Source organism: Petromyzon marinus, chromosome 46, assembly GCF_048934315.1.
Source record: "Petromyzon marinus isolate PM22_M1 ecotype Great Lakes invasive population chromosome 46, UKy_Petmar_22M1.pri1.0, whole genome shotgun sequence".
NCBI lineage: Eukaryota > Metazoa > Chordata > Hyperoartia > Petromyzontiformes > Petromyzontidae > Petromyzon > Petromyzon marinus.
The window spans coordinates 9,040,875-9,053,008 of NC_133712.1; the positions used below are offsets into that span (position 1 = coordinate 9,040,875).

Here is a 12,134-nt window from a genome sequence, read left to right on the forward strand (position 1 = left end):
CGGATCTCTCGCAGAGTGGTGCCACCCCTTCGCATTAGCGAACGGCCCACGGAAGCGGACATCACAGAGCTACATCTGAGAGCCTTTCAAGTGACCTCTGGTCCACATAACAGCAGAGGGCAGCACTTGCCCACCCGCTCTGCGTATGAGACTATTGCTCGTCGCATGACAATCAGACCAACGTTTTCATTCCCAGAGATATAATGTAACCACCTTAAGTGCAGAACCACATCTAATGTGATGGGGGTTTATTGTTGCGTGTGGTCACGTGGTGGACTAACTACACGTCAGAACCTGCTTTATCCATAGGCGGCCGCCTGGATTCGGGCCCAGAATGGCAGCAGTACTAGCTCAGTGCTGCTAACTTCTGAGCCATTGTTGTAATGCGCCTGTTGCTGCACAAATGGAATGTTCGCCAGCGAGCTTTTTGCCTTTGCTTCTTAGTGGGCATCTTCGATACTCGCTGAGGCATTGATAAATGTTATGGAGCAACAGCAGAAAGAGTGCGCAGATTTTCTAAGATGCGCTTGAAAACTCGGTTTATTCAGAGGCAGCAACCTGGATTTGAACCCAGATTCTCGGTGGTGGGCAGCTCAGTGCTGAGCCACCTAGCCAGCTCAGGAATCGGTTTTAATTGAGAATTTGATGAATGTGACATGGGTACTAGATGTGGAACCTTCTCGTAATCCAGCACAGGGGCTTTCATTAAACATTCCAAAGCACGTGGGTCCGTTTTTTTTGCCTCATGTACAAGGTGGCCCAAAAGTCAGGACACATAGGATTCTTTAATTTATTTTACCACCGGCTTTAAAACATTTTAATTGTTCATTCTTGAAGTTAATATTTGATCTATTGTCGTTAATAAAATACCATTCTCTTCTTCTTGCGGGGTCACCTTAAATCCGCCGTGTTCCAAAACTCGACCAGAGCCCTTCATTAATCGAGATAACAAACATTATGTATTAACGTTCAAAGATTACACAGCTGTAATCTTTCATGAAAAAAGTCCTAAAATCACTTCAAAAGAAAATGCATGCGTGCATTAACGTTAATGGGAGTAAGTTTGAACATTTGTTCAAATAAAAGCAAGTCATACGTGATTTGTTAAAATAAACATAATAACCTCATGTGTCTTGACTTTTGGGCCACTCTGTATACGCACGCACATATATATCGTACCCAAGCTTGAATTCTGCCTGGCTCAGGATGTCAGGGCACTTTATTTTGATCTGGGGTGTTCAGAGAGATAGCTTGCGTGCAGTCATTCTCGTGCCAACCCCACCGTAATCAAGATTGAGAATGGTTGTGTAGTCTGGTCTGGAGACGCCACGGTGGCTAGGAGATGTTAACTACTTCGCCTGGTATACAGGAGGTCGTGGGTTCAATTTCGAACCTGACGCCTGCTGCATATTTGGGGTTTGCATGTTCTCCCCGTGCTCGTGTGAATTTTTCTCTGAGTCCTCCGGTTTTTATATCCACATTTAGAAACATGCGTCTAGAGCATTGCACTGCTCTACATTTCAACACGGTGATAAGCCACTACACGGAGCTATCAATTGTGGCCGGGTCACCGCTGAAAAAAAAGCTACACAGCTCAGGGGGCCTTTACCTGGTAAAATAAAATTAAAAAAAAAGTTTATAGTTGTGTTTCCTGTCGTATAGAAGAAGGTTGCGCTCACTGCATGTCCGCTTCCCGTGGCGAATGCCTTCGCACAGAATGTGAGTCTCTTCACAAACGCTCGCGACGTTACCGAACTTACTGTGCGTCTGCGCTTGTGGATACACGTGGCGTGTGCGTATGTTGCTGCATACGTTGCATATCTACTGAAGCAACTCGTTAACTTGCGCAGTGGGCATATATATGCATTGCAGAGTATTTATTATTTCTTTTCATTGCCTTTTTAAAACAATTTTTGCAATTGCGATTTTTTTTTTAGTTATGCGTCTAGAATCTGAGCCAACTAGACCACTCCAAAGAGGCCCGGTTTCATTTTAAGCGAGTTTCTACTCCAGTAACCATAACCACTTTAAGATGCTTATTTTTTTGTTACAATCTATAATAATAATAAAAAAATGTCATGCCTTCGCAAACAAATGCGTGTCCGTGGTTTAATAATCAAAACTTAATGCGCTTCTTCGAATAAATTCGGTTAATCGTTGAAGAGAACCGGTGATAAATGATTAATAAATGTCTCAGGCAAACAAAGGGGCGGTTATTTTCTCCGATGAAAATTCGCGGAGCTGGTTTTGCTTGCAGAGTTCTCCTGAAGTCTTTAATGGCAACGGAAGCGGAGGTTGAGGGGGGGGGTCATCGCATCCGCAGTCTGAGCTTTCCAAGACAGCAATTCAGTGAGCAAAACTTTTTTTAATACATTTTTTATCGTCGTTAAAATAAAAGTTCTAAACCCCCCCCCCCCCCAAAAAAAAAAACCTACGCTGAGTGTCAGAAAAGTGTTTATAATCTATTGGTTATGTGCTGCAATGTGTGTGGGAGCGTGGGTGGGTGGGTGGGGGAGTTTTACTTCTTATCTAAAATGTTTTTTCACGTTCTTTTTTTTATCGAGCCCGTGGCATTTCATTTGATATATTTTCCTTGAATATAACCGCCAGCGATTTGGCAAATGTTTTGATTGCGCGGAATTTCACGCGTGCCATCGCTCTGTCTCCGGATTTGTCGTAGCCCCAGCCAGAGGTATTATGATATGGACTTTGGAGAAGAAGAGAAAAAATGGCAACTGTGTGGGCAAAATACCTGTCCCGAAGGTCGCCTTGTTTTGCAAACAATATTTTCTTCAGGTATTAACTCACCGTGTACACGCTTCCAATAATGATGTTACAAAAACGTGCCGCCGAGCGCTGTGCATGCGTGCGAATTGTTTATGGAATTTCAATGCACCTCAAGTTGTGCAGTGCGGCCTTCGTGTACTTCTTTGTAGGTACACTACTTTATATGTCTCTAATACTTGGCCACGCATTGGGGGCTTATAAAGCATTCATGGTTTTGTTGGAAGCATTAAACAGACTCCTGTTATTTATTGATGCATGTAGCATTATGACTGTACGGTTTAAATATATCCAACCCTAAAATCCATAACCTCATCCTTTATCCATTCCACTATTGTAACACGTTAAACATTTTAACAATATTCTTGGCTCTTTCGGTAAAGTCACATTGTTTCCCTTCTACGTGACTTTACCGAAAGAACCAAGAATATGAATCCCTGCAGTCACGAAAGCTTTAAATCATCATTTTAACTATGTTATCTATACCAGCAGAGATCTATACCAGTATACGTGTAGGTTTAAGTATGTATGCGTGGGTAGTGGTGATGCAGTGGTGTGCACATTGCACTTTGAATCCAGTGATCTGAGTTACATTTCTAGCCGTGACTAATGTCAGTGATAATTGGAATCAGAATATGTATTGGTCCTCCCCTAGGTTGACTCAACCTAAAGCGAGTATACCCAGTTGCAATGCGTTAAACAACATTACTGGGGCGACAATGGCAGGTATGCATGGTGCAAGCCACACAACCTACCTCCGCTTTAATAGGTGCTCGCTAACAGCACTTTTCCCCAACAGTCTGCTAGGGGTCACAAACTCAGGTCGCTGTGTTCATTGAGCAGTGGCATCGATCACTGGCCACTGCTCAAGATGCTATCACGCACACGCGCGCGCACACGTACGTAGAACTTATTTGGCACACGTGCGTAGGACGTATTTCGCACCGTACGTAGCCAACCGCTCACCAAGGTTCGTAAACATGACGAGTCACGCACACGCTGAACTCGCTCACCCACCCACCCACCCGGCCAGCCAGCCAGCCACCCACCCAGCCACGCCACGCAACCCCCACCCCACCCACCCACACGAGCACCGCCAGAAGCCCCGAACACACCCTTTGCAATCCACGCCGTCACTGACGTCCACGCTCTTTCTGGCTCCACTCTTTAAAAAGTCGCGAGCGCCGAACCGGCCAGCCAGCACAAGGGGATTGCGTGCGCGTGTGTGCGCGTGCGTGTGTGCGTGTGTGCGCGTGCGTGAGCCGCCAACGCCAGCGAGCACCTCCACCCACCCGCGGATCCATCGATAACCGAGGCTGCGGCGAGCCGCGATAGGACGACTCGAGCGTCAATTCCACAGTGGTGATGAGAGTTGTGTAGCGGTAGGGAAACGGGGGGTGGGGGAGGGAGGGTGCTGCGGGGTTGAGAGAGGGGGGGGGGTGGATATAATAATAAGAATAAAGAACTAAAACCCACAGAAGCAAAAGTACCCCGATGGTGCCTTGAAGCAGTGGCGGCGCGGCGCTCCTCTGAAGAGAAGGTGTGAGGAGTTGAGACACGTGGTAAGGACGCCTCCGTTGGACCGCGGTTGTGGATGGCATCGTGGTGTGTGTTGGCGGCTCTGTGACATCGCGGTCTTCGTCGATGGCTTGTTGGGAGTTTGGATCATTGTATCACCCTGAGGTTGCTCGAGAGAGAAGTATCACACCGCGCGCTATGCTTCTGTTTTGTTATACTGCGTGTGCTCACTCGAGATGAAAAAGAAACGCAGGCGCGCTGACACTTTGCTGAACTGTCTCTCTTTTCATATATCTTAAAATAATGATAATTCTCATACCAACGTATGACAGGAGGGTTTTTTCTCCTCCAAAGTTCTCATGCAGACATCATAATTGTCGATTACTCCAGTATATATTTTTGTCTGTGCGTATGTATATAAACCGTAAGATGATTTCATGTATACAGTTTAGTAGCAACTGTCACATTGAGGCTTAGTGGAATGGAAAGTCCTCATTTATGGGGGGAAAATTGGACATAACATTTGGATAGCACGTCTGGGCTTAGAGTCCATCGGCTTTGCAACGCAAAGTTTTGACATTTCCTCCGCCCTCCTGTTTATAACTGCTGCGTTTCTCCTGAGCCCCTGATTCTTTCCACTTAAAACCAGGAATTGTAACAATTCCAGATATGGGATGTTGTATTTGGGCTTAGCTGGGGAGGGGCGGGGGGGGGTTGTCTAATTATGGTACAATTACACGGTATGTGCACTTTTTCATCGGACCTCGTATGAAAGGAATGCTTCGGTGATCCGCCGTCGCAGTACGCGCGGGCGGTCGCAGAACCGGGGTTGAACGTGATGTAATTCTACACCGACACTGCCCTTTCGGTTGTGAACCAAAGATCAAAATAATAAATATGCGAGGGCCCTATTCGCGTGGCTGTCTCAAAGTGTCTCGCTCGACCATTGCCTCTGTGCTCTGTAACAGGCCGATGGGTGTAACAGACACTGCTCCATCGGGCGCGGTTGGCCACGCACGGTGCTAAAGGAGTTCCAATCGGGCGGACGTGGGATTCACTCTTGCGCGTAGCCCTTTGCTGCCGCTCGTCTTCGCTGGCCCAGTCGCCCTTGGTAATAAAAAAAGAACTGTCGAGCTCAATGGGCTTTACTCGGGAAGTGAACTTGTGAACTTTCCTAAGCTTAGGTACACCAATGCTGCCCGTTATGGACACCACGGTGGCGAAATGTGAACCGCCTCGTCTGGTGTACAGGAGGTCGTGAGTTCGATCCCGACCCTGACGCCTGCTGCTGTATATTTGGAGTTTGCGTGTCTCTCTCTCTATCTCATCATCACGGTGGCTAAGAGATGTTAACTACCTCGCCTGGTATTCAGGAGGTCGTCAGTTCGATCCCGACCCTGACGCCTGCTGCTGTATATTTGGAGTTTTCGTGTCTCTCTCTCTATCTCATCATCACGGTGGCTAGGAGATGTTTACTACCTTGCCTGGTATTCAGGAGGTCGTAAGTTCGATCCCGACCCTGACGCCTGCTGCTGCTGTATATTTGGAGTTTGCGTGTCTCTCTCTCTATCTCATCATCACGGTGGCTAGGAGATGTTAACTACCTCGCCTGGTATACAGGAGGTCGTGGGTTTGATCCCGACCCTGACACCTGCTGCTCTATATTTGGAGTTTGCATGTCTCTCTCTCTGTGGTCTAATGGATTTTGTTCCGGGTCTATCGGTTTTTCCCCTCCACATTTAGAAACAACAACAACACTCGTGTAGAGTATTTGGCTGCGATAAATTTCCACCCGAATAGCCACTTCGCAGATCTGTCCTTTGTGGCCAGGTCGCTTCTGAAATAGAGCCGGATAGCTCAGTGGGCCTTACCTCATAAAATAAAAAAATATATTTCCGTTTTTTTTATTTTGACTTAAAACTTTCGTGACTGCAGGAATTCATATTCTTTGGTTCTTTCGGTAAAGTTACGTAGATAGAAAATAAAATAAATAAATCTCACGACGTTTCGATCGCAACACAAGCGGTCGTCATCAGGCAGAGAAAGAGGAAAAGACGACGTGAGTGTTTTTTTTTAATATTATTTTTCAATCTACGTGACTTTACCGAAAGAACCAAAGAATATGAGTTCCGTTTTTAGTTTTACTGTTATAGAGAACAGCAGCAATAGATGTGTGTGTGATAGGCAGAGAGCAGATGCACTCCATTGGAAGTGCACACATTGTAAAATGGTAAAGAAAACATTAACAGTGGAAATGTGCTTTTTGAAATCGACAATGACACCACCGTGAGTTCTTGGCATGTTCGGCGTCCCTGCCGCATCCAGAGGCTGTTGTTGATTTCGGTAAGTTTTGGAGAGAGCATTCCTCTCTGATCTCGCTTGGCCACCCATCCCTATGCTGGCGGAAAGGTGCACCCCCCCCCAACCTCACCCCCGCTAGACGGAGTTCGAGAGAACCCCTGGAGAAGTGATCTTGTCCGACTCTTGTCCACGTTTGGCCAGACGTCGTCGCGACGAGGTGGGAGTACTCACACGGGGGGTGGGGGGGGGGGTTAGGAGTTTTAAGGAAGTCGCGCCTTTGGAACAGAACCGGTGACTTCTGGATTTCACGTTCGGTGCGCTGACCTTTAACCTCTGGGGCGGAATCCCCGAGGTCTCTGTGTCCACAATTACTCTGCGTTGGTTGTTGATTTATCATATGTATTTTTTTTAAAAAAGCAGTCCCTCTCGGCATACGATTGTTTGAGGTTGTCTCTCTCGCAGCGTGTCTATCTTGAAGTGCATCTGTATGCATTTCTCTGTCGACTGCACTGCAAACATCGGCCAGATGATCATGCAGACGACATATGGTACTTGACTTCAAACCACCTCGGGATTCAACGCGCGGGACTCTAAAACGCTTTCAGCAAACCGTCAGTCTCAATTGTGCCCCGTGCACTCTCAACTCAAACCTTGATGTAAACATGTTTTCCACTTTTTTTGCCGGTTTTAAGGTGCGCAAAGTGAAATGTCGAATTTGAACCGGTTTGTGAAGGTCGCGCGCGTGGTCATGCGGTGCAATTTGTGATGATTTGTAGACCACTCTCCCCCCTGTACGTATTTCTCTGTCGACTGCACTACGAACCATTGGCACCTCCGATTGGCACGGTTGGCTACGTACGGTGCGAAAGAAGTTCAGCATACTCGCTCCCCGTGTGTCTCGAAATGTTCCGATGATGAATGCTTTCGTTTGTAATGCAAGTTTTTTTGGGTTAGATCACGCAAATATATAAATGTGTCGTTAATCCCGCCACCACCCGACACAGACAATTAGTAAGGTTGGTCACGTAAACAGAACGTGCCAATTTGTTACTAGTACAGCACACCGGTGTGTTGGGGAGCAAATCCACAACATTTACAATCTGAGTACGAAGTTTCGCCAGGAATTACAACTGGCTGCATCAGGCGACGGCCAAATCTGGCTGGTTTAACGACACATTTTTATACTTACGCGATCTAACCCAAAACCCCCTTGTATTATGGATGATATTGGCCGCGAAAGTCTTCCACGTGTTAAACTGCTTCCGTTTGGATTGGCGGGGCCCTAGGCAATGCCAAACTGAGAACGTCAAAATCCTTGGGTGGTAACAAACTCATTACTCCCGGCTGCTTAAACAACCGTACACCGAGAGACACTTTAATGTGGGCAGCAGCAATTAACGGCAGTGATTGATCGTTTAAACGTCTCATTGCAAGCGGCCACCATATTACAAACCACATTTCTTCGATTAAAAAAAAATAATTACGATGCCCTTGGGTGGGAGTGGTGGTGCTGTGGTTAGCGCAACTGCGCCATGAACCTTGGCGACCCTTAGATGTATTCCCAGCCACGGCAGGCATCAGTAGCGACAAAGTTTATTTTGTGACTCGCTTACCGCCCCTACTGGACATCTGTTGTTGTTGTTGTTGTTCCCCCCGCACCTCCGATTAGCACGGTTGGCTACGTAGACCATGAAATAAGTTCAACATAAATACCAACATCTGTGAAAAAAAGAGCTTCATAGCTCATCGGATTCCTCCAGTCTAAAGTAAATATGTTGGCGGTAAAAATAATAATAAATAAAGTGAGTGGGCTTGGGCAGGACACGTCTCTTGAAGGGGTCATGATAGCCACGTGGGCGAACCTGTGCAAGGTTAGTCATGAATAGTGCTAGTGGTAAAACACACCGTTCCCCAAGAAACACTCATTCAAAATCGCTGATAAAAAATAAAAATATATAAAACAAATGCTGATGACGATAATGGGCGTTTCCCAACCTACACAACCGCATCTTCGATTAGCACGGATGGCTACGTCCGGTTGTGAAGGAAATTCAACATGCATACACACACCACTTCTTATTTTGTTACCTTTATGCAGTGACATCTCGAAGCGCCATCAATGTTCCTTAAACATGCAATTCACTTATCATGCTTTTGTTCATACTGCGTAACATACTTCCGTGATGTCCTGCTTTTTTCATTTCACTCGTATTTAGTGTCTCTTGTGTCCAAGATACCTGCGGTTAACGCACCGCTGCTAATTTTATCGCGAGAGCTGAAAATAATTCGCGACGTTATTCTATCCATTCAAATTCACTCATCGCTGCGCCAGACCAGATCCATTAAGCTGCATGCGCGACCATTCACAGAGAAACATCACAAGGGGGGAGGGAATCTCTCTCCAATTTTTTTTAATTTAAACAATTCTTCTTTTCCCAGGTAAGGCCCACTGAGCTACGTAGCTCTTTTTCAGAAGCGACCTGGTCACAAACGACAGTTCAACGAAGTGGCTTATCACGTGGACATGTATAGCAGCCAATGACTCAATTCGCATGATTCTAAATGGTGGAAGCAAAACCGGAGGACCCGGAGAAAAATCGACGCGACCACGGGGAGAGAATGCACGCTCCAAATATGCAGGTGTCAGCGTCCGGATTGAACCCACGACGTCCTGCGTACCAGGCGAAGTAGTTCACATCTCGCCACCGTGGCGCCAATCGAGCGCTGACTGTGAGCTGTGCATTGGGGGGGAGAGGCGGGGGAAGTTGAACCGCGGTGACGTTTGAATGGGCGGGGTGGGGGGGACGCTGAGGTCAGTGCCCTGTGTTCTTATCAGACGAACGTAAATCTCGGAGTTCCTGACGGCGACTGAGATTTAAAGTATCGTGTCAAAGGTAGCGCCTCGCACATCACGGGGGCCCTCTTCGGTGGAAGTCGATAAATCGGTTGAACTCGACCCGGGAGAGAGAGAGGGGGGTGGGGGGGGGCTGGGGGGGGCACTCCCTTGCCCCCTGAGCGCCTTTCAGCAGCGGTCACCCATTCAGTGGAGGCGCTTGGCCCCAAACAAACCAAACAAAAGCTCAGGAACCCAATCCGCTCGGGGGGGGGGGGGGGGGGGGGGAGGGTCCCTGGATTCATAAATATAGAAAACATTTATAATACTTTTTGTGACTTTACGATCTACGTGACTTTACCGAAAGACCCAAAGAGTATGAATTCCTGCAGTCACGAAAGCTTCAAGCCACATTTATAATAGCGAATAAAATGTCAGCTCACTATTGAGATCCTCGTGAATGTACCGAGCCAATTAACACAAACACGCCAATTAATATCTCTCCTCTCTATCGTGTCTGCCATCTCTCTATCTTTCCTCCCGGCTAAATACAGCTCTGATTTTTGTCTAGATTTCTCTCATTTCGCTCGATCGGCAGTTGTCTCTTGTGCATATTTTGCATATATATCGTCTCACTCGGAGTTTATACATTAAACGGTCGGGCGTCCAAACACACATTTCTGCTTCGGGCCCCCCAAACGGGCCCAGCAGCACCACTGCGCCCATTCAACACTAACCAGACTCAGCCCCTGAAGAGCATCGGAGCAATGACCAGGGCGAGTCGTGGCGATGGCGTGGCTGGATTTATGATGGGTCCGCGGCTTCGGGGTTGTGCTCGTAGCTGTGATTAATTAAAATGACCGATGGACGGGTAATGTCCCCCCAGCGGGCCTAGGATACTTGCTGTTGCCGTTTGTGGTATGCCCCAAGGCAACAATTTCAACGAAGTATTAGTTTAAAATGTTTGTCAATTTGTTAATTGGACATATTCCAAAATAGCATTTTTTTTAATGAATATAAATGCCAGTGCCTGTGGCATGACGTTGATGAAGAGCGGACAAAGCACCTTGTAGAGGAGCTGTCTGGAGTTCCCCCTAGCGGAGCACATGCGGGGTGGCAGGGGATGGTGGCGCAATGGTTAGCGCAGTGTGCCATGAACCCCAACCGCATGCGACATGCGTGGCGAGTGAATGTCTGCACCCGACCTGGGTTCCACCTACTTCACCAGCACACTCACTGACTGGCGTGGAGAAGTATGATCATACAACACCTCGGTGCAACCTGGCCTTCATCCAGCGGTGGATTGATAATAAAGGGTTGTAAAAACACGTGCAATTATTTATTGTAATTGTGTGTATATAATAACTACGGGATGCTGCTCTGGTGCAATGGACCTCTCGATGTGACAGCTGAAACCGCGGTGTACGTGTCTTCAATTCCCCTCCGCCTCTGTCCACACCACAGTTAGTCGATCGGCAGGTCGGGTATGACAGGTGCAGTGTAGGTAGATCTGGACACAGCCCCATCAGTGAGCACCTCCGGTGGGCGAGGCAGCGTTGGCTGGGTCATGTAGACCGCATGCCCAGCAACCGCATGCCCAGGCAGCTTCTGTTTGGCTGAATAGAGGGGGATAAATAGGCACGACACGGGCTGGAAAAGAGATGGAGCTGATGCGGTACAAAACGATGTGGAGCTCAGTAGACTTGCCAAATACCAGTACCAGCGGTGTCAAGATCGTCCACTATGGAGGAAGCTCGTGAAGGACGCCGCTACTGGGCCGTTGGAGGCAGTCGTCCTCCAACAACAACGGAGGGCGGAGGAAGACGCTCACAACAACGAGCGGAGCCCCAGGCGGCTATAGTGCAGAAAGTTGACACAGTAGTGGGCACAGCTGGTGCATCTGCCAGTCACCTCAGTCAGCCAAACCATGGCACCTGGGTCTGTCCCGTGACCTCCTGTCAGCGAGCCTTCAACACTTCACGTGGCCTCAAAGTGCACCTAGCCTGGCACAGACACCGTGATGAACGTCACCGCCACTTCCTGGCAAATGGCGGCTGCTCTTGTGGTTGTTGTAAGTGCTACTCTCTTAGAGCACTTGCTCCAACAGCCTGTGAATCCTTTGTACTCCCACCTCTTCCGAGATGCCGGGCCGCCATGGAAGATGAGGTCACAGTACTCTCTCGATTAGCACGGTTGGCTACGTACGCTGCGAAATCAGTTTTAGTAGAGGGGGGTTTGGGGCAGGGGAGTCTCTAGAGCAGTGACGTGAGCGTGACAATTACAGGGCTGCACCTTTACCTCGTCGACTACGACGCTGCGTTATAAATTCCTCCGGCTCTCTTTTCATGCCGCCACCGCCGCCGACAGTTAAACGAAGAGGTTCGTTAAAAAAATGACACGGCAAGAAAATAAAAAAACACGCGCGCACGCAAAAAAACACACACACACAAATCTTAATGAGAGGAGACGTGTCGGGTTACAGCCGCTGGGACTGACGCTGGGACGGACAGCGGTCACACAACCTCTCGTGTCCACGACAGATGGGCGCTTGGACGGACGGACGGACTCCAAGCGAATGGTTTCTGGTGGTTCACCGCCTCGACTGGTATACGAGGAGGTCGTGGGTTCGATCCCATACCTGACGCTTGCCGTATATTTGGAGTTTGCGTGTGTGTCTCTCTCTCCTCGTGGTCGCGTG

At 48.1% G+C, this 12,134-nt stretch overlaps 1 protein-coding gene across 1 annotated transcript in view; it reads left to right on the forward strand.

Annotated features, from left to right (window-relative positions):
- Nucleotides 1–4,203: 4,203 nt before the first annotated feature.
- Nucleotides 4,204–12,134, forward strand: part of LOC116952398 (semaphorin-3D-like) — a 134,772-nt gene continuing 126,841 nt past the window's right edge. The window contains exon 1 of the mRNA XM_032971746.2: nt 4,204–4,346. The gene's annotated coding sequence lies outside the window, so the exon portion shown is untranslated. The remainder of the gene's footprint in view (nt 4,347–12,134) is intronic.